The sequence below is a fragment of the Schistocerca nitens genome, chromosome 2 (assembly GCF_023898315.1).
Source record: "Schistocerca nitens isolate TAMUIC-IGC-003100 chromosome 2, iqSchNite1.1, whole genome shotgun sequence".
Lineage (NCBI taxonomy): Eukaryota > Metazoa > Arthropoda > Insecta > Orthoptera > Acrididae > Schistocerca > Schistocerca nitens.
In genome coordinates this window covers 590029141-590055480 of record NC_064615.1, presented here as the reverse complement: position 1 = coordinate 590055480, position 26340 = coordinate 590029141, and the positions used below count along the sequence as shown (strand labels likewise).

At 44.2% G+C, this 26340-nt stretch overlaps 1 protein-coding gene and 1 pseudogene across 1 annotated transcript in view; one reads left to right on the top strand and one right to left on the bottom strand.

Moving 5' to 3' along the window:
• LOC126236649 (sushi, von Willebrand factor type A, EGF and pentraxin domain-containing protein 1) overlaps positions 1-26340 on the bottom strand; it is a 485510-nt gene that overhangs the window by 361727 nt on the left and 97443 nt on the right. The gene's annotated exons all lie outside the window — the stretch shown is intronic.
• Positions 14018-14135, top strand: LOC126237612 (5S ribosomal RNA; annotated as a pseudogene).

Sequence of the window (26340 nt, the reverse complement as noted above, 5' to 3'; positions counted from 1 at the left end):
ATTGTAGAGAGAATCTCCTTTGTAGTTGCAGTCTTTCATTGTTGTACAGTAAAACAGTTGTGGCATGCATGTAGATTTGCACCAAGTATTTCGCAGCTGCAATTAACTAGATATTATTTTCAGTGCTATGTTAATGTGTTCCCCTATTTTTGCTCTTAAAATTGTGTTTTTCTGTGTTGTCGTGTGAAATATTGTGACAATAATGGCGTGTGAAAAACGTAACACTAGGCTCCAAAGTAAACTGAGAAATGACAGCGAAGACGAAAGCAGTGTGTTAGCGCCACCGAGTAATGAATTAACTAATGTTCAAAGTAGTAATTTGGTAATTGTGCATAGGGAAATGGAGCGGGCGGCAAACAATGGTGTAGACAGTGAAACAATTAGAGAACAGGGAAGCATTATCGATCGATCGGTCGGCAACAGCTCGCCTCAGGAATCCGAAATGACAGGAAACATCCTCGCAAATACTGTAGATTCAGGATTTGGGTCCTCACCGTTTTCTCAAATAAGTCAAGACACATTTTCTGCTTGTCAAATTGTGAATGTTGCCGGTGCAACTTCACTGCCGAAAAGCACTGAGGAACGTGTTTCAGACACCAGTGCATTGTTATTACAGTTAATGCAACAAATGGGACAAAGGCTACAAAAGTTAGACACAACGCTTGAACAAAATCAGAAACAAATGGAACAAAATCAGAGTCAAACACAGCAAAAGCTACAAAAGTTAGACACAATGGAACAAAATCTTCAAAAGTTAGACACAGTGGAACAAAATCTTAAAAAGTTAGACACCACACTGGAACAAACACGTGAAGATTTAACTACTGAGTTACATAACATTGAATCGAAATGTCAAAAAGTCTGTAGTGAAGTAAAAACTCAAATTTGTGAGCATTTTCAACCTATTTTTTCGCGTCATGAAAATGCATTACAGAATCACGAAGCAGCCATAAAAGAACTGCAAACCATTGTTCATGAAAATCATGAGACCTTGTGGGCTAAAATTGACTCAGTTGCATCTACCGATTCAGTTACGCAACTTGCAAAAACTCAGGAAAACTTGAAGGACACAGTAGATTCGATTTCAACACAAATGGACACTCTGAAACTTGGTTCAGAAACACACACTGAGGAAATGTGCTCACTATCGGAGAAAGTAGCCGAACTTTCGGATCAGGTCACTAACTTATCTACAAAGGTAGATGATGATCTGAATGACACAACACCTGTAGCCTTCACTGACACTGAAGAGTACGAACAAATTAGAAAATTCAAACAAAATCAAAATCAAATCAATACACAGTACAAAAGAGAAATCCGGGAAGTTCAAGATCAGTTGGCACAAGTAGTACAAGAATTACGTATTTCAGAGGACACTCGCGCTCCAACACGGGAAGAGGAACTTAGAAATACGGAAAAGCCACAAAATAATAACACAGGGCATTTCGGAAGTTATGAAAGAAACTGGCAATGTACACCGAATTTTGAGATGGAACGGCCGACACGACCTAACAATGACCGATATGCTACTCGCCGACACGATGATTTTGACTATAAGCTGTTCATTACTACACGTAAATTCAAAACGTTTAAGAATTGTGCCAACGATATTCATCCACAAGCATGGCTCCATCAATTCTCTCATTGTTTTCCTCCCAACTGGTCGTTAGAACACAGATTAGAATTTATGTGTGGCTACTTAGAGAATGAACCAGCTGTAAGAATGCGATCGGTCATTCACGATTGCCACAGTGAAGGAGAGTTTTACCATGCCTTCCTCTCAGCATATTGGTCTCAAGCCACACAAGACCGAGTAAAACATGGCATCATAATGATGAAACATTTCGAACAATCTGAATTCTCCAGTCTTGTGAAATATTTTGAAGACATGTTGCACAAGAATCAGTACCTGTCAAACCCATACAGCCCCTCAGAACTCATCCGCATTTGCTTAATCAAATTACCTGAACATTTACGACATATTATTTTGGCAGGACGTTGCAAAGACGACATTGAAGCTTTTCAGGGACTGTTACAAGAACTGGAAATTGACACTGACAATCGCGGAACGCAGGAGCACAACAATTACAGATCACATCCGTCGCAATTCCGCGATGAAAGAAATAATAACTGGACACGACAAGGCTATTCTCACAACACATATCGTGACCAAAACAGACACCACCCGTATGACAACCGTTGGCAGAGTAGTAATAATTACAGGGAAAGATCACCTCTCCGCGGTAGTGACTATCACAGAGACAATCAGAGAAACAGACAATATGGGAACCAAAATAATTATTATTACGGGAGACAGAATAACTTTAGACGCAACGGTCCAGCGCGCAGTTACGATTCAGGGAGAAATTCTCCACCACGTGATGGACAAGGAAGAAACTACGGAACCTACCGACATGACGACAGACGATATATTCGTAACGACAGACCTGAATTGCATCAGAACTGGCGGGATTTAAACAGGGCAGGGCCCTCTCGGCAAGGCGAATTTGTAGAAGTTAGGTCTCCTAATCCCAGTTACGACGCGCGCCAACAAAGAGACAGACAATGACTCGCACAAGCAGGCAGCCGCGTGCGCCCGCTGGCTCCGAGAAAAATAACATAAGACGCTAGCCTTGAGAAAAATTCCAGCATTCTTTACCGACGTATAAAACATGACAATTGCTTTTCAGTTGAAAGTCTGCGTACTATGAAGAGTAAAGGATTGCACCACACTTCACATGTAAAACTGCTTATTGAAAGATAATCTGCTTTTTAACTTTGTCTTTGCCATAAAACTTTTCACTTCACATTTCTAGTATGCTTTGTCAGACTTAGAATCTGTTAACATGCAACAATGTTTGAAGTTAAATATCCAATCAAGAACCAAGAGAACTTATTTAAACAGAAATTACGAATGCATTGTTATTGTGAACAGACGACACAGTGTTATTGTGTGTGTGCATTCTTGCTTGTTTGTTGCACGATTACGTAACGACTATAAGGCTCACATACTTAGAACGTTTACCAGTACTGCTAATGAGATTTTAATGCAACATTTTAGTTTATTTGAAAATACATTCTGAATTTAAAGTGCTTTCTGAGAGATACCAGATGACACAGAGGTTAGTTTATGTGACAGCTACACGATTTTTATCACGACGCTACTAATGAGTGACAATTTACAATGTTGCTTTTGCGGTGTATCTGTTTTATATCTGCACTGTTTTCTGAATTCTTCTGGAAAGAAAAACATGTTTTAGTAGTATCTTTTGTGGTATAGCAACAATGAGACAGCCTTTTTCGTGGCACAACAATACGTTACTGTACAGTACTTTCTTCATCACGCCAATAAGCGTAATAACTAAGATATCTATACGCAAAGCATTTCACTTTTGTGTATCATGAGGTAAGTACATTGACTTCTGCAGAACTTAGCTTTCGGAGGACGATAACTACGACACTTCCACAGAATTATCTTACAGCAAGACGCACATTTAGCGCTACAGGACACGCATTTGAGAGATTAATTTTGTACTTAAGCCATTTACTTTTCAAGATTTTTGAATTGCATAGAAGGTTTTCCGTGATACATTTCATTCCATTGCTGTAATCTGTAACACCTGAGGGTATAATTACAGGTAGATGACACTTTTGACATGAGCAGAGAATTTTTTTTAGGTTTAGAAACTATTGGATGAAGCTACGACGTTTTTGAGATTTGACTGAGGTGTTATGATGTTATTTTTACGACGACGATGTGTATTATGCTGTTGAGGTATGTTTATGATCAATAAGCTGATGCTATATAAGGAATGTGATTACGTGTTTATATGTATATGAATAATGAATAGAAGTTAGGGACTATGGTTTGTGAAAAAGGTTGTTGGAAACCAAGAATCGTACTTTAAGAGTTATGAAATGTGTGTATATGCGTGAATGTATCACAATGCTGGCGAAAATTTTTTGGACACTGTTATATTCATAAGATTTTGTTTCTACACATTTGTAACCAAATTCCCAACCTGTGAGACTGTCACTGTAGCGAAAACTGCTGTCGTAAATATTTCGGTATGAAAGGTAAGTGACCGTGACGTAATTCGTTGTGAGCGGCCAGGTGTGCCAGCCGCCTTGAGAAAAAGCCATTAGCTGGTAGAAGAAAAAAAGGGAGGTCATTATCCTCGCTATTGACATTCCTTTGTAGAAAGCATCGTAAATACGACACGCTAATAATAACTTGGAAACATTCTTACAACTGCACACCTGATTAGGACAAGTGTCTTTCTACGAGAGTTGAGAGAATTTCTACTAACTTATGAAATGTCACATGACTATTGAATGATATTTTTATGCTTTGGTTTGCGTAATTGCTTATTTCATTTGATATCTGGTTTCCAGCTGTCTTGCAGCATTGGTTTCATAAAATAAAATTAAATGCATTTGCTAATGTGAACACTTTCTGTCAACAGATCTATTAAATAATTACTTTATGATCCACATTCTTCGAAAAAGGAGCTCTTGGAATGGAAAGAACAATAAGAAGGGACGAGTAACAGGAAGTGTATACATAATTTTCTTTTCAACTACTTGGTAATTTTTTTGGTAGAGTAAGTTATTGTGATGCATCACTCTAGTGTTAAAATGTGACATAGGTATTAGACATGGCCATTTTTAGTGTAATATTTTTTCTGCTTGAACTTTGTCATGTTTAGGTATAAGTTATGCTGTTTGCCAGGAATAGTGCTGCTGAATTTGAATTTGTGTTACTCTGCTAAGCCAGATTTATTTTTCTTGTTTGCTGCGCATTGCCTCATATTAGTTGTAATGTTGAATTGCTTGGTAATTTAGATTTACTGTAGCTTGCTTTGCCAGCTTGAAATTTTTGTCATTGATGTTTGTGTTACTTGATTTGTGCTGCTGCATTGCCTCGTTCCTTAGTTTAGCATCTGAGCTCAGTAGATTTAAGTTAGCTTAAGAGGGGGTAGACTCTATAAGAGAACAATTTGTGATGAATTGGAAGAAATACATTGAAAATCTATAAGAAAATGGTTTGGCCAAAACAGTATTTTGAAAGAGGATATGAACCAAAAAGTGTAGGGTTTAGGGACAACAGGTTTAGGTAGGATTTTCTTGGAAATAAATGATGAAGTAAGATAATGGAAAATAAATAATGATGTAAGAAATATGTGAAATAAATACAGAAAGCATGCTTGGATAGGATTTTTTTGGTGGAAGCAAAGGTTGAAATAAGATGAAAGATCTATGGAATGAAGTTTTGGGTTGGACTGCAGTACCAAATGTTACACTGAAAACAAACCCTGTCCTTTCCTTTTGTGTTATCCCACTATGTGTTTGTGTACCCTTGTGTATTTGTTTTCTTCCTGTCTCTGTGTAGTTTCATAGAATTTTTTTCTAATACTATTCACTATGATGAGGAATACTGTTATCCTCAAATATAATTGGTATTAATAATATGTTATTTAACTTGTAAATATGCTTAGATATTATTTATTCTCTTTTGTTTTAATGGTCATGTGTGAAGTTGATATTCCAAAAGTTATTCTGATCTTTCATGTATGTACTTATGTCATAATTCCTGTGACACTGATGTATATGTTATTTCTATTCTTTTGCAAAGCCCATATTACTACAAATGTTATCTGTATTATTATGTTTTTAATGATGTATTTTGTACCTTTGTAATTGTATTCTCATGTTATAAAATTGTAATTGACAGCAGTTCATCAAATTAAGTAACTTGTAAGTTACATTTCACTGCACACGTTTCTATTGGTCATAGTATATGGACAATATTTGAGAAGTAGTGACTGTTAGTGTTTGCGCGTGTGTTAATAATTCGGCAAGGGACTGGTTAACAGCATTGCTGATTCTCAGGACAATTCAAAAACTTTGTGAGTGCACAAGTGGTGGTTATGGACTTGCTCTATTATCCGCAAGACTCTTCAATGGTGATTGTGCAACTGCATAGTCACAACAGATGGCTGCTGGCCATCTCTACAAGGACTACAGTGGGTCTACGTCTTTGATGATCCATCAATACCATTATTTCTACAAGGACTGCATTGGGTCTGCACCTCTGGTGGCCCACCAATACCGTAATCTCTACCAGGACTACAGTGGGTCTGCTCTGTGATGACCTACCCACCAATACTCTTCAAAACGTCGACTGACTCCGCTGTGGGTTTGCTCTGTTGTGGCCCATGACCTGTCTGCATGTCGAGAGTCAGCACTGTCTTTCCGTTGGAAGGACAACGCTACTTCTTCAAGATTGCATGGAAATCCACTACTTCCGTGTGCATTTTCTTTTCCTGCTCAGACTTTGAGAAAAACACTGCAATGTGATGAATGATCAGGACTGTCTTTATGGACTGTGAGAAAATTTTAGCTTTTGACCAACATTGTATCAATAAGTGTGTGCATTTGAATTTCTTTGTTATTGTAATTATAAAAAATTTTTTTCAAATCTGTATTGGCCACTGCCCAAACCAATTTGTAAAATTTTTTGTGGGGAGCATGGGGGCTATGTAAGTAGGCTGTTTAGGTTTTTTTATTGGTAACGCCACCTCTGTATGAAAATCACTGGCTGTGCTGTGTGCAGCCTGTGGCTGCTTTGCATTGTTATAATACTCGCCATTGTAGTGTTAGGCAGCTGGCTGTGAACAGCGCGTAGCGTTGCGCAGTTGGAGGTGAGCCGCCAGCAGTGGTGGATGTGGGGAGAGAGATGGCGGAGTTTTGAAATTGTATCATGAACTGCTATATGTATATATATATATATATATATATATATATATATATATATATATGATATCAAGGTACATACATTGTTTGTTCTCTATTAATATCTTTCATTTGCTAACTATCCCTATCAGTAGTTAGTGCCTTCCATAGTTTGAATCTTTTATTTAGCTGGCAGTTGTGGCGCTCGCTGTATTGCAGTAGCTTGAGTAGCGAAGATTTTTGTGAGGTAAGTGATTTGTGAAAGGTATAGTTTAATGTTAGTCAGGGCCATTCTCTTCTAGAGATTATTGAAAGTCAGATTGCGTTGCGCTAAAAATATTGTGTGTCAGTTTAAGCACAGACTTGTATAATTGTTCAAAGGGGACGTTTCAATGGAAATGGAAATGAGCGTTTGGCGTCATTGGCCGGGAAGCCCCTTACGGGGCAGGTCCGGCCGCCTTGGTGCAGGTCTTATCACATTCGACGCCACACTGGGCGACCTGCGCGCCGGATGAGGATGAAATGATGATGAAGACAACACAAGACCCAGTCCCTGAGCGGAGAAAATCCCCGACCCAGGCGGGAATCGAGCCCGGGCCCGTAGGACGGCAATCCTTCGCGCTGACCACTTTTTTTTTTTCAATCTCATTTTGTTCGCTTTTGTTCGTTGAATCTGCTCGGGGCGGACGTCGTAAGACATCTATTTAAGTTCGTTGTTGATCGATTAACTAAGTTTTTTTTTTATTACAGACGGTAGCTAACCATCTGACCGAACACGCTGAGCTACCGTGCCGGCGACCACTCAGCTTCCGGGGCGGACTGCAGTGTGATATGGCTGCACGTAATGAATAATCGTAATTCATCAGTTCACGTTTAGAAATTTGAGGAGCATTTATCAGCTGCAACTGTGGAGGATGCGCTAACATCGTCGATGTTATCGTTGTTGGACTCTTTCACAAGGCGGCAGAAAGGAAAGAGCAGTTGGAGGCGCCCCCTGGTGGGGCAGCGCGACTTGCAGCGCACCTCGCCGGTAGGTAAGTAGGCCGCTTGGGCAAGAGCGGCCGCAGCGCTGTAACGGGCTGGGCCGCCTCTCCCGGCGCTGCCTTCTGCCGTCTCCTCGTGGCGCGGATACGATCCCGACGCTCACTGTCCATTCCGGACTTTTGCTAACGCAATTCATATAAGAAGTAAAAAATTTGAGACATGACGAGGACATCATAATTCCGTCAGAGAAGGAAAAGGAGTTAGGAAGATCAGTTGAACGTATTTCTAGATTTACAGGAGGCTTTTGACACTGCACCACACAAGTGGCTTGCAGCAGTGTGCGATTTGCAGGGGGGGATGGGGGGATTTCACCCCCTCTGCATCAGACCATCCCCTCCTCTGGTTTTAGTTTATGCATCCCAACCTGGGATGTTTATTTCCCACGCACTGGAGTAAAACTTTACATATAATTTAAATTTGTGGAGCCGAACACTGAAAGTTTACTATTAATACTATTAATATGTTTGCTTATTAATTTTGAAAAAGTGGTATGTATTAGTTAAGCATTTCAAAACATTTAGAACTAAATGACAAGACGACGCACGCCACATTTCCGTAGCATGCCACAATGTTACAAGACGTCGCCCCAGCGTAAACGAGGCTTTAGAGCCAGGTCTGTATTGTATGGTGGATGTGATGTGTTGCGTACGAAACTAAGACCTGCAATCAGATCCAAACGTCGTGGAAAACTGTGAAGAGGTGTTATCCTGCAGCAAGATAACGCTCGCCCACATTGTGCCAAACGGACAGCCGACGCAATAAAGGAGTTCAGGTTGGAGGTGCTGGAACATCCACCATACAGTCCAGACCTGGCTCCAAGCGATTTTCCCATGTTTCGACCGTTAACGGAAGCACTACAGGGAAGAAGATTTGAAAGTGATGAAGACGTCATTGCTGCGGTGCAAAATTGGTTACAGATGCAACCGATAAACGTATTATCTGATGAAATAAAAAAAACTCGTGAAACGTTGGGAAAACTGCATGTCACGTAGAAAATAACGCACGTTTCAGTTTTCTATCATCAGAATAAATACAGCTTTTCACAAATGTGCCTTTACTTTTTTAATTCCCCTCGTATACCTGTATGTAGATGATTTTGTAAATAAGCTTTACCTATAACGTACTTTTAAAGATACAACAAGGGATGGCTTTTCTAATAGTGCATACGCGTGAATAGTGAGTTTCGGCATTAAAATCTATTTATAAATAACTATTTAACCATGGGTAACGACACGGTCCACGCTAGTAACATATATAATTATACTAACCCCCTAAGACATCCCCCCCCCCCCACTGGTAAAACCACAAATCGCACACTGGCTTGCAGTGAAATTGTGTGCTTATGGAATATGGACTCAGTTATGTGACTGGATTCGTGACTTCCTGTCAAGAGGAGTTGCAGTTCGTAGTAATTGACGGAAAGTCATCGAGTAAAAAATGGGTCAAATGGCTCTGAGCACTATGGGACTTAATTTCTGAGGTCATCAGTCCCCTAAAACTTAGAACTACTTAAACCTAACTAACCTAAGGACATCACACACATCCATGCCCGAGGCAGGATTCGAACCTGCGACCGCAGCAGTCGCGCGGTTCCGGACTGAAGCGCCTAGAACCGCGCGACCTCGGCGGCCGGCTGAAGGTGGTTCGATGAACCCTCTGCCAGGCACTTAAATGTGTATCCATGTAGAATGGGCACAATCTTGAAAAACGGTTGTGAGATAAACATCAGTTGTGGAATATAGCCGAAATGGACCAGGCGATGCTCAAGGAATTACATTGTGAAACGATACACTAAAAGGAAACAACTAGTTTCGCTATTCGGTCAGTAAACTACCTGGCGATGCTCGACGAAGAGAAGATATAAAGTGCTGACTGGCAATAGAAGGAAAGGCGTTTCTGAAATAGACAATTTTATTAACATCGCATTTAGATTTAAGTGTTAAAGGAAGTCTTTCCTGAAGACATTCGACTGTAGTGTAATTTTGTTCGAAAGTGAAACGTGGACGATTATGATTTCAGACAAGAAGAGAATAGAATCTTTTGAAATATGGTGCCACAGAAGAATGAGTAGATCCTTCTTCTCTTAATGAGAAGGTGCTGAACCGAACTGGCAACACAAGAAATTTATGGTACAATTTGACTGGAAAAAAAAGAAAGAAAAGGATCGATTAATAAGGCGTACCGTGGGACATGAAGGAATCGTCAGTTTGGTAATGGAAGGAAGTGCGTGTGTGTCGGAATGAGGGAGGAGGGAGGGGAGAGGGAAGGAGGTAGAAATTGTAGAGGGATACCAAGGCTTGACGGCAGTAAGCAGTTTCAGAGTAGATATAACTTGCAGTAGTTAATGAAACGATGAAGGGGTTTTGCACAGTGTGGACTAGCTGCATCAGACCAGTTTGCGTGCTGAAGGGCACAACAACATTTCTTACAGAATTCGAGATCACTAGACAGTGACCGGCTCTGATAGGGTGAGTTATAGAATAATGCGAATATTATCAGATTTCAAGGGAAATTAGTTAAAAAACCATGAAAGAGACAAAGGAACCTAAGAAAATAAGACATGGTTGTGCGGCTGCGGAAACGTAGTAGAATTGCTGCTGTTCTGAATAAACGTTCGGGAGGACGACGGTTCAATCCCGCGTCCGGCCATCCTGATTTAGGTTTTCCGTGATTTCCCTAAATCACTCCAGGCAAATGCCGGGATGGTTCTTCTGAAAGGGCACGGCCGACTTCCTTCCCAATCCTTCCCTAATCCGATGAGACCGATGACCACGCTGTCTGGTCTCCTTCCCCAAACCAACCAACCAACCAACCTGAATAAACGTTCACATTTTATCACACATGATTAACAGTGCTATTGAATTGTTGTCTGACATTGTTGTCTATAAAAAAAGTCACATCGTTTAAATTGTTGAGCTTAGCACTATGAAGTAGAAAGAATTCTAATTTGTATCCGCAAAGTGGAGTGCAATTACTAAAGAAACGGCATATAAAATTCTAGTGCAATCAGTCCTAGAGTACTATTCCACTATTTGAGGTTTGTATCTAGAAACCTAGGCGAAAGATATCGAAAATGCTGTTAAAATCATGACAGGGTGAGATAGTCCGTTCATAACTACGTCAGAATCGATCGGAATGAAGTGCAGCGTTATCCTCCTGAAACGCCTTTGTGTATCAATGTAAAAGACCAAAGATCTTATGCGGAACGTTCGCCACTGCGAGGTTCGCTTTTCTTCACACGCACACGAAACTTTGAAGAAGTGGAGCGGCACTTCAAGAATGTACAGAGAGCTTCAATAGCTCTAGTAAAGTGAGCGAAGGGCGTTCACAACCCAGTCCTAAACGTTAGGAAGCAAAAGTAGCAATTGTGAGAAGCTGCCGGCCGGTGTGGCCGAGCGGTTCTACGCGCGTGGGTCCCCAACTGCGCTGTTGCTACGGTCGCAGGTTCGAATCCTACCTCGGGCATGGATGTGTGTGAATCCATTTGAACCATTTGTGAGGAGCTGTGTCAACAGTATCGATCCACTGCCACAAGGGCGAGCTTGGTGGACACGTATTTAGAAGGACTGGGTCTAAATCACCCTACGGCCATCTAGATTTAGTTTTTCCATAGTTTCCCTAAAGCAGCTAAGGCGATTGGTGAGATGGCTCCATTGTAAGGTTCAAATGGTTCAAATGGTTCTGAGCACTATGGGACTTAACTTCTGAGGTCATCAGTCCCCTAGACCTTAGAACTACTTGAACCTAACTAACCTAAGGACATCACACACACTCATGCCCGAGGCAGGATTCGAACCTGCGACCGTAGCGGTCGCGCGGTTTCAGACTGTGGCGCCTAGAACCGCTCCATTGTAAGAGCTACAGCCGATTTTCATACATAGCCTTGACCTGTCCATGCTTGTACTCCATTTCGAGTTACCTTGTCTCCGACGAGACGGTAATCCAAATCTTATTTTGTGAACACCTGTAACACACTGTCTCTATTTTTCTTAGTGTGAGGTATCGACTGTGTGCGTGTATCGTGATACTGACCGCTAAGAGTGCCTGTGCCTTGCTATTCTTATTGTCGCCTAAAAGTGTGGAAATGAAAATGATACGAAAAATAATGACACATAGCTTACTTCTCTCTAACAGCATCAATGCAGCTGCCAAGGTCACAACCCGTATATGACGCTGGAACCACTAGAAACAAAGTTTTATGCTTTCCATCAACGAGGTACTGACTTTAATCCGCCGCAGTCTGTCGCCGTGGACTTGTACATCTTGAGTCTCCTTTCTTCTTTCCGGCCAAAAGAATGTTTCTTTCTACTCAGGATTCGAATAGATTACATGTGGAGCGAAGGCCACTGCACTAGCGACCATGGATTCGAAGGCAGTTGTACGGCATTGGCGTGACCGTAAATAGCAAAACAAGTACACTGAAGGACCCGCCAGCTGTCGCAGGCAGCCGATACTTACCGCCGGCCGCGGTAGCCGAGCGGTTCTAGGCGCTTCAGTCCGGAACCACGCGGCTGCTACGGTCGCAGGTTCCAATTCTGCCTCGGGCATGGGTGTGTGTGATGTCCTTAGGTTTAAGTAGTTCTAAGTCTAGGGGACTGATGACCTCAGATGTTAAGTCCCATAGTGCTTTGAACCATTTGATACTTACCGACAGTTAAGTGCAACTAACAGCACTAAGCTGGCCGTGTACATCAGATGTATACCTAACGCCTAATTTTATGTCTTGAAGTTTGTTGCTATACGCGCAACTTCTCGACCATTTATGTATTGCGTTCCAGCACACTTAGTTGAAAACCAAAGGCGGCCGCATACGTAAATGCAAGCTAAACGAACATGTACACGGTCGTAAACGTGCAATAACCACTCACACAGACGGCAGGTGGCAGTACGAGTAGTGGAGTGTATATAAAGTGTGTCGGGGGGATACGAAAAAAAGTGCAGCCGTCGTCGTAAAGCGAAAACGGAGCGATTTATAAGGCGTCCAAAAGGACATGATCATTGGCTTTCGGGCCAAGGGTCGAAGCACTCCCGAAACAGCTAAGTCTGTAAACTGCTCGCATGCCGCGGTGTTTAAAGTATACCGTGCATGGCAACTGTGGTGCACCAGGGGCCATAGATGAACGACGGCTGCCGAGGCGTGAACGCGCGTATAGACGTGCAGCTGAGGAGTAACTGACCGCCCAGATGAACCAAGGGGCTACCAACAGTGTCTTCTCAACGTACATCCTGTGAACATTGCAGCGCATCGCCCTCTGCAGCAGGCGCTTGGTTCACGTAGCCAAGCCGACTGCAGTTCATCGGCGACGAAGACTGAAATTTACACTCGAATACCGCACCTGGATGTCCACAGAGTGGCGACAGGTGACCGTTTCCGAATAAATCACGTTTTGTGCTACATCGGACAGATGGCCGTTGGCGTGTACATCTTGAAAGTTCGAAAGTAGACACTCTGCGACAGTCGCCGGAAGGATCCAGGCTGGAGGAGGGAATGTTGTGGTCTGGTGAATGTTTTCGCGGCACTCCATGGGTGAGCTCATCATTCTGGAAGGCACAGTTGATCAACAAAAAGACGCATCTATCTTTGGGGGCCATGTCCATCCCTACATGCATTTTGTTTTTCCTCGGCACTGTAGCATCTATCAACAGGATAACGCAAGCTGTCACATAGCTCGCAGTGTACGTGCGGGGCTCGAACAGCTCCAGGATGAGTTTACCGTACTCCGCTGCCCACCGTACTGCCCTGACTTCAACCCAGTCGAGAAACCACCTCGGTCAGTCTTTTCGCGCCGTAGGTCCTCAACCGAGGAACCCAGGGCAACCAGCCACGGCAATGGTGTCCACGTGGTTGCACGTCCCTTGCGGTACATTCCACAACCTCACTGACTCGCCTCCTGCACTACTTGCAGAGGTCCATGCTGCAAAAACTGGTTGCTCAGGATTTTGACAGGTAGTCGCATTAATGTTACTGCATGGTGTATAATCTGCAGTCCAGGAAGACACAATACTGTTGCAGTGGAATCTTAACACGTTTCTGGTAGACGATTCTGCATCTTAAACGAGACATAAAACGACCACCTCGCAAGCAACGAACATTCAAATGTGACTTCCGAATGAGAAACCCGTTGCATAATATTTGCTTATATATGCATGTGGTGTTACTTCTAGCTACTTTGTGCGGTTCTATTGAAATTCTAAGCAGTTGCATTTACAAATATGAAGGAAGCCTACTATTTGATCAGCCGACGGCCTTGCCGCAGTGATAATGCCGGTTCCCGTCAGATCACCGAAGTTAAGCGCTGTCGGGCTGGGCTAACACTTGGATGGGTGACCATCCGGTCTGCCGAGCGCTGTTGGCAAGCGGGGTGCACTCAGCCCTTGTGAGGCAAACTGAGGAGCTGCTTGATTGAGAAGTAGCGGCTCCGGTCTCGGAAAGTGACAAACGGCCGGGAGAGCGGTGTGCTGACCACATGCCCCTCCATATCAGCAAGCCGGCCGGAGTGGCCGTGCGGTTCCAGGCGCTACAGTCTGGAACCGAGCGACCGCTACGGTCGCAGGTTCGAATCCTGCCTCGGGCATGGATGTGTGTGATGTCCTTAGGTTAGTTAGGCTTAATTAGTTCTAAGTTCTAGGCGACTGATGACCTCAGAAGTTAAATCGCATAGTGCTCAGAGCCATTTGAACCATATCCGCATCCAGTGACGCCTGTTGGCTGAGGATGACACGGCGGCCAGTCGGTACCTTTGGGCCTTGATGGCCTGTGTGGGAGGAGAGAGTTCTACTATTCGATCAAGGTCGAATCGGTCGCGAAAGTAAAACGAAGGTGAAAATACGATGGAGTTTCACGGAGATATGGTGTAGTACGCCCGTCGATCGCGTCACGTCGCACCTTTCAGTTAGGTGCGCACAGTGAACACGTAAAGATGCCCAGAACAATAGAGTCTCCCTCCACCTGTAAAGTGCGTGCTGTCATTCAGTTCCTTCATGGTGAAAGGTTCCGCCTGACTTCCATGCAGTCCACATACCGTAACTGTCACGAGTGACAGCGAAGTATGGCAATGGTGCACGAACTTTGAAGTAGGACGTACGGACGTTCATGATGCGGACGGTCAGGCAGGGAAGAGAGTGTCAACCGATGATCTTATTCAGCGAGTGGATCAGAACGTTTACGAAGGGTAATTCGGGACAAACGAAGAAGAATGTTGTGTTCAGGTATTGTTCTTCATCGTGGCAATGCTCGGCCGGACACAGTAGCCGCAAGAAAGAGGCTCCTGCAGCGTTTCCGATGAGAAATGTTTGATCACCCACCACACAGCCCGGACGTGGCTTCCTCTGATTTTAATCTCTCTGTTGACGTGGACCGCTATGAGGAGAGCATTTTGGCGCAGACAACGCTCTGTAGGCCAGCATAGACAGTTGGCGGAGAACACAGGCGGGTGCCCACTGTGACGAGGTTATCGGAAAGTTGGTACGCACTGTAGCAAACATGTATGAGAACGAGCGAAGTTCGCTGTTTGGAGGGTCTTAGTGCTAGGTTCCTATTTGAGCTAGGAACAGTTTCTTGGTTAGCCCGGACTAGCGGCCATTTATATACCCATTCGAATACCTGTTTTACTGTAGCTGTGTTACAGTGCATTGAACAAAGTCTGAACGACGAACCGGAGTTCGTGCCAAGTTGAATTGTGCGAATCCATTAAATCCTTTTGGAAAAGATTTTAATTGGGCTGAAATTAATGCTCAGCTAATGGCACCATTTGCATGTGCACCATCGTCAGCCTAGATCGGATTTTACGCAGAAAAACAGTTATCCTTAAATAACTTCGAACTTGGAGCGAGACTAATGGCTCAGATTTGGTCCACTGGTGTGCCCGCCATTGGTCTCAGTTTCAACCATTTTAAAAAATCTTACTTCGTTTTAACTGCACGTGGGAAAAAATCACGTTTTTCTGGCAGGTTTTTGGAGCGCGTCAATTATGTAAGAGCTAAATGCGGCATGTAAAATTCTTTCTTACGTGAACTGAATGCGTGTAAACGGTTTAAAGTGAATCGGTTACTGCTGCTACAGTGGCAGGTCATCATCAACATTTTAAGTGAGTTTTGATCGTGGTGTTAATATTCGGCGCAGGAGCGATGGGACACATCATCTCCGAGGTAGCTATGAAGTGGGGATTTTCCCGCACGACCATTTTACGGGAGTACCATGAATATCAGGAATTCAGTAAAACATCAAATCTCCGACATCCCTGCGGCTGGAAAGAGATCCTGCAAGAACGGGACTAAAGACGACGGAAGAGAATCGTTCAACATAGTTCCGTAAATTGCTGCAGATTACTTTGTTGGGCCGTCAACAAATGTCAGCGTGCGAACCATTCTCCGAAACATCACCGATATGGGCTTTCGGAGCCGAAGGCCCATTCGTGTACCCCTGATGACTGCACGACGCAAAGCTTTACGCCTCGCCTGGGCCGTCAACACTGACATTGGACATGTTGCCTAGCCGGACGGGTCTCGTTTCAAATTGTATGGAGCGGATGGACGTGTATGGCTATGGAGACAGCCTCATGAATCCATGAACCCTGCACGTGAGAAGGGGATTGTTCAAGCTGGTGGAGGCTCTGTAATGGTGTGGGGCTTGTACAGTTGGAGTGATATGGGATCCCCGATACGTCTAGATACGAGTCTGACAGGTGACACGTACGTAACTAAGCATCCTGTCTGATCACTTGCCTCCATTCATATGCATTCCGGCGGACTAGGGCAATTCCAACAGGACAATGCGACACCCCACGCGTCCAGAATTGCTACAGAATGGCTCCAGGAACACTCTTCTGAATTTAAACACTTCCGCTGATTACAAAAGTCCCCAGAGATGTACATTATTAAGCATATCTGGGATACCTTGCAACGTACTGTTCAGAAGAGATCTCTACACCCTCGCGCTATTTATGGACAGCCCTGCAGGATCCATGGAGTCAGTTGCCTCCAGCACTACTTCAGACATTAGTCGGATCCATGCCACGTCGTGTTGCTGCACTTCTGTGTGCTCTTGGGGAGTCTACGCGATATTAGGCAAGTGTACCAGTTTCTATGGCTCAGTACATTTCATACCACTTTGACGTTTGTTTAACGCCGCTTAAACAGTGTTGCAATTTTATGATTGGGAATGTAGTTTTCAGCATAGCGAGTACATTAATGAGTTTGTTATGCTTTCTTAATGCGCAGCCAAAGTCAGAGAGAGAGAGATTCCCCTTGGGACTAACCTATTCCTCTCTATAGTTTCTCAGTGTCGCTTGATGAGAGTGTTGTTTTGACCTTCACTACCAATATTTCGACCTGTACCCTTCTTCCGAGGAAATTGTATTTACGTAGTAAATAAATAAATAAATGGTTCAAATGGCTCTGAGCACTATGGGACTCAACTTCTGAGGTCATCAGTCGCCTAGAACTTAGAACTACTTAAACCTAACTAACCTAAGGACATCACACACATCCATGCCCGAGGCAGGATTCGAACCTGCGACCGTTGCGGTCTCGCGGTTCCAGACTGTAGCGCCTAGAACCGCACGGCTACTCTGGCCGGCCCGTAGTAAAAGCGTGGGGGTTTACGGCCGGGGGCAGTGGGGTGTTATCACTTCGAGGACAGACCGCGACGACTACGGCGGCAGTGGCGCCGGCGGGCAGAGAGCGTGTCGCCCGGCCACCCCTCACCGCAGCCGGCGGCCGGCATTCCTAACGGCCGCGGCGCGATGTGGGCCGCGGGTCAAGGCCAGCTGCGGGCGGGCAGCCCCGCTAACGGGACGCAGATAGGCCGGGACCGACCGGCGCGGCGGCCGCCGCATCCGGGATACGGGATGGCCCGCAGCAGGCCGGCTTTCACGCTCGCTGCCGCTGCTGCTCCCGCTGACCCCATTCCTGGCGCCGCTCTGCCCCCATTCCTGCCGTTCCTATCCCTCCCTCACACTGCCTTACGGTGTACCTCTTTCTACAGCTGTCCGTTCCCCTGCCACAACACCGCGCTTTACTTTCACGTTTCCCGGCTACAGCGATATACGACGCGAATCTCTTCCTTTTTGCAGCCCGCTCAGTTACGGGTGCCGACTAAGAAGCGAGACTTGGCGTTTTTATCCTCATCGTCTCCTGATGAGGAAGTGAAGCAAAGATCTGTTTTACCAAATGGCTCTAAGCACTATGGGAACATATGAGGTCTTCCGTCCCGTAGAACTTACAACTACTTAAACCTAACTTACCTAGGGACATCACACACATCCATGCCCGAAGCAGGATTCGAACCTGCGACAGTTGCAACAGCGCGGTTCCGAACTGAAACGCCTAGAACCGCTCGGTCACAGCGGTCGGCTCTGTTTTACCGATCTGTATGTAGAACAAGCAACAAAGAAAATCAGGAAACATTTGAGAACGGAATTGAGGGTGACAGAGATGAAATAAAAACTGCAATTGACGAAATCATTTCGGGTTATCAGCCAATTCTTGGTGTCGTGATCCCGTGGATAGCTCGAGAAGATTTCATCAACGAAATACGCCGAGAAAGCTTGCATACCCATACATAACTTCGAGTTTAAGCTTATCAGAATGGAATTTTCACTTCCTGGCGGAGTGTACTGTGATATGAAACTCGGTGTGAAGTGTGTGCCCGACCGAGACCCGAACTCAGGACCTTCGCCTTTCGCAGGCAAGTGCTCTACCATTGAGCTACCCTGGCAAGATTCACGAACCATCCCCACAGCTTTACTTCCGCTAATACCTCGTCTCCTACTACCTTCCAGACTTCACAGAATTTCTTCTACAAATTATGGGTAGCTTAGTCGGCGGAGCACTTACCCCGCCAGGATAGCCGAGAGCGCTAACGCGCTGCTTCCTGGACTCGGGTAGGCGCGCCGGCCCCGGATCGAATCCGCCCGGCGCATTAACGACGAGGGCCGGTGTGCCGGCCAGCCTGGATGTGGTTTTTAGGCGGTTTTCCACATGCCGCTAGGTGAATACCGGGCTGGTCCCCACGTTCCGCCTCACTTATACGACTCGCCGACATCTGGACACGTTCGCACTATTCCATGAATTACACTAGACGCAGACAGCTGGGGTACACTAATTCCGTCCCGGGGGGTACGGGGTGGCGGCAGGAAGGACATCTGGCCACCACTTCATCCTAACCTTACCAAATTCGTTCCTAACAATGCCGACACTGCGTCAGCGCGGGACATGGCACCAGTGAAAGAAAAGAAAGAAAGAAGTCAGTGGAGCACTTGCGAGCAAAAGACAAACGCCTCGAGTCCGAGTCTTGGTCCGACACACAGTTTTTATCTGCCAGAAAGTTTGAACTTTAGCGTCTATTTGCTGACTCAGCCGTAAATTTATTTTTATCATGTTGTGCTTGCGTAAGCAACCCGTCGTATCCGTATGGAACTGCACATCAAAATATTGTAATATGTTGCTCGATATGAATACGAAAGGGTTGCTTATGCAACTACAAAGATCAAAAGGTGATCAAAAAACGGCTCTGAGCACTATGGGACTTAACTGCTGAGGTCATCAGTCCCCTAGAACTTAGAACTACTTAAACCTAACTAACCTAGGGACATCACGCACATCCGTGCCCGAGGCAGGATTCGAACCTGCAACCGTAGCAGTCGCGAAGGTGATCATATGTTGATTGAAATTAGTTATATCATAAAAATAAATGTGCAACTGAGACGGCAAAATAAACGATAAATTTTAAATACCAAAACAATTGTGAAATCTGGCGCGACGAATAAGTCGTCGACGTACCACTAGCAGTGCAATTCTGCCGGAGACGACGCCAAAGTGCTTGGAGGATCAGCTGAATAGAATGGATAGCCCCTTCAAATATGGTTATAAGTTCAACACCAATAAAAGTGAAGCAAGGTTAGTGTAGTACTCTTCAGTTAAATCAATTTATTAACTTAGGAAATGAAACACCAAAAGTAGCACACGAGTTTTCCGTTTATGCAAAAAATAAACGTAAACAGAAATAAAGACGATATAAATTGCAGACGGGCAAACAGCAAGAAAATCTTTTCTGAATAATAGAAGTATGTTAACCACCATATTTCAAATGCATCCAGGCATCTCTTCTCTTGTACGCTTACGTTTTTTTTATAATGGGCTCCCTTTGGCTGTACGTTTCTCCTCTTTTATGTCGCCTCAACTTTTCTCATCTGAAGTGTAAGTAAATAAACGTGTTTACTTGTCTGAATGGTATGTCAGTAACTGTAATGGCTACTGCGGTTGCGACCCATAATATCTGTCTTCTTTGTACTAATTTTCATGTTATATTTCTCTTTCAAGACTATGTTTTTATTACTAACATATTTTTGCAGTTACTCTTCGATTTCCTAAATGACAGCTATGTCCTCAGCAAATATTCTCAGTTTGATTGTGCTCCTTTAATTTTTATTCCTTCCAAATCACCATACATTCCTCAATACCTTTCTCAATATATAGGTTGAACCACACTGGTGACAAGTTACATCCGTGGCGCATTCCTTTCTGTTAAAACCTCTTGTAATAGTACTTCACCATTTACGTGTATGATGCCATTTTAGTTTATATCCGATTCATATGCGTATAGTTTGATAGGGATGAAAGGAAGGGCGGAAGTTAAGTTGTCCCTAGCTGCACTGAGTAAAGTATAGCGGTATTTGATGGAAGTGTTGTGAGGGCTCGTAAATGGAAATAAAGATGCCAGGTTTCGAACCCTGCTCTTCCTAAAATCTAGTCATTGTTACCTCTAAGACGAACACACGTGTAGGTGACTCTTCTTGCTTAATGTCAGAACAGCGATGTAAAAGCAAGGAAGTGTTCGCAATAACGACAGCGTAAAATCTTAGCAAATTCAGCGTGAGATCTTCGCTAATTAGCGCTCTGGGAACACTTCAATGCAACCATGTTCACGTAATCACAGAGACGTGTTCCCATTCCAGTTTCTCTGACAGTTACACAAGCTGCATGAGGCAAACATACTGCAGCCGTCCGTTAGATGCGTAGTTCTTTTAGAGGCAAACGTTGCGACACACTAATCTTACGTGCGTGACTCCTCAATTGTTCTTTGTGCTTCAGTAGCGATTTGTATCTCCGAAAGTTCTGTTTATGTATAACATGACTATTTCACTTGCTGCTCTTTCATCGTCGGCGCCGCACCTCTGATTTTTTAATGTTTAAATGTTTTATTATCAAAGATGTTCGAAGAGCATAGTGACACACAGTCAACATGGGTTTAGAAAACATCGTTCGCATGAAACACAATTATGTCTTTATTCACATGAAGTGTTGAGTGCTATTGACAAGGGATTTCAGATCGATTCGGTATTTCTGGATTTCCGGAAGGCTTTTGACACTGTACCGCACAAGCGTCTCGTAGTGAAAATGCGTGCTTATGGAATATCGTCTCAGTTATGTGACTGAATTTCTGATTTCCTGTCGGAGAGGTCACAGTTAGTAGTAATTGACGGAAAGTCATCGAGTAAAACAGAAGTGATTTCTGGCGTTCCCCAAGGTAGCGTTATAGGCCTTTTGCTGTTCCTTATCTATATTAACGATTTTGGAGACAATCTGAGCAGCCGTCTTCGGTTGTTTGCAGATGACGCTGTCGTTTATCGGCTAATAAAGTTATCAGAAGACCAAAACAAACTGCAAAGCGATTTAGAAAAGATATCAGAATGGTGCGAAAAGTGGCAGTTGACCCTAAATAACGAAAAGTGTGAGGTCATCCACATGAGTACTAAAAGGAACTCGTTAAACTTCGGTTACACGATAAATCTGTCTAATCTAAAACCCGCAAATTCAACTAAAAACCTAGGTATTACAATTACGAACAAGTTAAATTGGAAGGAACACATAGAAAATGTTGTGGGGAAGGCTAACCAAGACTGCGTTTTATTGGCAAGACACTTAGAAAATGTAACAGCTCTACTAAGGAGACTGCCTTCACTACGCTTGTCCGTCCTTTGTTAGAATACTGCTGCGCGGTGTGGGATCCTTACCAGATAGGACTGACGGAGTACATCGATAAAGTTCCAAGAAAAGCAGCACGTTTTGCATTATCGCGAAATGTGGGAGAGAGCGTTACAGAAATGATACAGGATTTGGGATGGACATCATTAAAAGAAACGCGTTTTCCGTTGCGACGGAATCTTCTCACGAAATTCCAATCGCCAACTTTCTCCTCCGAATGCGAAAATATTTTTTTGACACCGACCTACATAGGGAGGAACCATCACCAAGATAAAATAAGGGAAATCAGAGCTCGTACGGAAAGATATAGGTGTTCGTTCTTTCCTCGCGCTATACGAGATTGGAATAATAGAGAATTGTGAAGGTGGTTCGATGAACCCTCTGCCAGGCACTTAAATGTGATTTGCAGAGTATCCATGTAGATGTAGATGAAGGTATCGAAAATCACATTCATCAATATGTCTATAGGAACTGAGTGACTTTCATTTCAGATATTATCACCATTAGTTGCTACAGGTTACTAGTTGTTCAAACAAAATGAATCGCACGGTCGTAAATAAATATGTTGGCGTCAGAACCTCGGGGTATTGATAACGCGAACAGCGGCGCTGCTGCGGGCAGTCCCCCCGTACAAAAAGCCCGGCGACCGGCTTGGCGGCTGCAGCTGCTGGCCTTGGTCGGTCAACCATCTGGAGCGACGTCCAGCTCCAGTACCTCAAGGCTGCCTGCCTTCCCCCACAGCTCGTAGCACCACGCCTTGCCTCTTCCAGGAACTGAGGACTTGGGTGCGGTGTGGGAGCAGTGAAAATAGCGCTAGTACACTGAGGTGACAAAAAGTCGTGGGACGGCGATATTCAATTATATAGATTGTATACAATTATATAGTATTGTATACACAAGGTATTAAAGATCAGTGTATTGGCGGATCTGTCATTTGTGCGCAGGTGATTCATGTGAAAGGCCTCCGACGTGATTATAGCCACACGACGGGAATTAGCAACTTTAGACGCAGAATGGTAGTTGGAGCTAGACGCATGGGACATTCCATTTCGGAAATCATTAGGGAATTCAGTATCCCGAGATCTACAGTGTAAAGAATGTGCCGAGAATACCACATTTCAAGCATTGTCTCTTACCACGGACAACGCAATGGTTGATGGTCTTCACTTAACGACCGAGAGCAGCGCCGTTAGCGTGGATTTATCAGTGCTAACAGACAAGCAACACTTCGTCAAATAGCTGCAGAAATCTATGTGGACGTGCGACGAACGTATCCGTTAGGACAGTGCGGCAAAATTTTGTGTTTATGGGCTATGGCAACAGGCGACAGAAACGAGAGCCTTTGCTAACACCACGACATCGCCTGCAGCGCCTCTCCTGGGCTCGTGACCATTTCGGTTGGATTCTAGACGACTGAAAAACCGTGACCTGGTCAGATGAGTCCCGATTACATTTGGTAAGAGCTGATGGTAGGGTACGATTGTGGCGCAGACTCTACGAAGCCATGGATCCAAGTTGTCAACAAGGCACCGTGCGAGCTAATGGTGGCTCCATAGTTGTAGGGGCTGTGTTTACATGGAATGGATTCGCTCCTCTGGTCCAAGTGAACCGATCGTCGACTGGAGATGGTTATGTTTGGCTACTTAAGAGACCAACTGCAACCATTTGAGTACTTCATGTTTGCAAATAACGATGGAATTTTTAAGAATGACAATGCGCCATGTCACCGTGCCTCAAATGCTCGCCATTGGCTTGAAGAACATTCTGGACAGTTCGAGCGAATGATATGGCCACTCAGATCGCCCGACATGAATCCTATCGAACGTATATGGGATATAAGCGAGAGGTTAGTTTGTCGCAAAATCCTGCACTGGCAACACTTTCGCACGTATGGACGGCTGTAGAGGCAGCACAGGCCAGTATTTCTGCAGGGGCTTCCATCGACTTGTTGAGTCCATGCCACGTCCAGTTGCTGCACTACGCTGTGCAAAAGGAGGTCCGACACGACATTATGAGGTATCCAATGACTTTCGTCACCTCAATTATAACTAACTAACGCGAGATTACCGTGTTTCACCATAAGCTTTATTTTGGTAATATATGAGTAGATATAAATTAACGTCAGAATAAGATGAAGTAGAAGAACTTATGCGAAGTTTAGCACACTCCTACAACCTAACGCAACCGAATTCTTGCCTCCAGTTGTTTAACCCCTCTACGGAAATCCTGACGACAAGCGACCCACACAGCGCGGGGTATCCGATCGGTCTAGGGCGTCTTGCCACGGTTCGTGCGGCAGCTCCCATCGGAGATTCAAGTCCTCTCTCGGGCATGGGTGTGTGTGTTGTCCTTAGCTTAAGTTAGATTAAGTTGTGTGTAAGCCTAGGGACAGATGACTCAGCAGTTTGGTCCCACTGGAACTTACCACAAATTTCCAATTTCCAAGCGACCAACATCTAAGAAATATTATGTAGAGCCACTTGGGGTGTCAGTGAAATAATTCATGGCTCTCGTTCTGTCTTCAGTCATTAAATCGATAAAAACCGATCTATTCCTGCGTACGGCCGTATGCATTGCTTTGCCGAGCCTTTCTTTGATAATAATGATTCTGTTGGTGGTTGAAGTGGATTGGAGGCTGTTTGACTTTAACGAAACTTGTATTTTAGAAATGCAATATTTTCCTTGTACTCAGAAGAATAATCGTCGTGGAAACTTACGATATTCTAGTCATACTCGTGCATTACATATTTGTGAACGTTAAGTTTATGACAGCAATCAATTTTTTTGCACAGTTTTTTCTCTACTCTCTTTCCTACGAATATGATGCAGTTGGTGCTTGATTGTTGAATAAGTTGTTGACTCTTGGTGGAAAAAGTTGAATGGAATTTTATTGTTAGACGATCAGACGAATGTGACATGGTATATTCCAAGTAAAAGCATAGTTCTTGTACTTCAGTAGCGTAAATTTTGCTAATGTCTTCCGTGATTATTGTTGTAACTTATCCTTCATTTTCTTTCCAGAAATTCTAAGACTTTAGTTATATAATATGCGAAGTTCTCCGACATATGCACCATTCATTATCATACGCCTCTTCTTCACTGGTACTTAATAGTATTCAAAGCTGTACATGTACCATAGAGTCTGGACCAAAGTGTTACTTGACATTTCAAGAGGTGAAAGATCAAATGTCTTGGATGAACTGGGAAACAAATTCAGGATATTTTGACCATCTTTATAATAATGTAGTTACATACGGTACCGTTAAATAAAACTGCCCCTAACACGCTGACAGATTCACAGTGGGTACGTCCTGGAGACAGTAATGTTTTGGAGTATGTCTATAAAATGGTTTACGTAGAATCCAGACAGCAGACCGGATACTCATTTGGAATCAGTGTTACTGACGGGACCTGAATCGGACCACACATGTTTGTTCTTTCTTACTAGTATATAAAAAAGTAGATCAGTTTCTATCTTCAATCAAACTGAACTGTGTCTCTGTAATTTGGAAATAAAACCTCGCCTATTTTGTCTCTCATAATCTCTGTTCCGATGAAAAGGTATAGTGGGTCGATCATGTAAGTAAATATCTATGTGCCAGAGTTAGATAGTTTTTATTAGTAATCCAGCAGATGCGCTTTGGGAAGGAATCAACTATAGCGTTGTTTCAAGACCCAGACTGGTAAATGCCTAGACCATTCCTGAGCCAGACGACTATTGGCGCAGCTAAATTGCATCCATTTTTCCCCAAACACAAAAGTTTCGCTTCATGGCCGGCACCATCTCACGTCTCTAGTTTGTGTCCGAGATCTCAGGTTACGCAGGAGTAATCTTCAAGTACCCCCCGGCCCGCCTCTGATGTATTATATTCGGCCTGGGGCGTAATAACCAGGCGCATCACGCCCGGACGCTGAGCTCACGTGGCGTGACGTCAGCACAGACGGAAGCTCGGAAGCCCGCACCGTGCCCTTTCCCAGCCAGGCACAACGCATCTCCGGTTACCTGCAGCAGTCCTCAGCGACTGCAGCAGGCTGATAAACCTCAGGTTTGTACATCTGGTAGCTGAATAACACTTCTTGCTTTGCAGTCTTGCCGATAAGAGATAGTTCGTTGATTTCGCTGTATTTTTAATTATGTACCCGTCTCCGTAGCCGAGGTCGCCGATTCACGCCTGAGTGGTGGCGCTCGACTCGGAGGTAAGTGGTTCGAATCCCGGAGGTGGAAAATTTTCACTGCCGGTATTTGGCCGGCGGGAGGAGGAGAAGTAATGGCGTTACGTTCCGGATCCTCAGTCTTTGCGCCAGTGTCCTCGACTAAATTTCAAACATCTCCGCAGTGTCTCGTGAAGTGAGGGCATGTGACATTGTTGATGGTGATTCATCCGTGGTTGGGGACCTCAAGCTCGGCGGCACCCCTGTTGATGTTGGGAAGGAGTAGGTTACGTGCCGGCACCGGGTTTCACCCTCTCCCTTCCCTTCATCCATAACAACACAAACACAACACTACACACTACAAGCGCTCATAACAGTGTTCCAGGCGACACAGATACACAGTTGGCACTTCATAACAGGGCG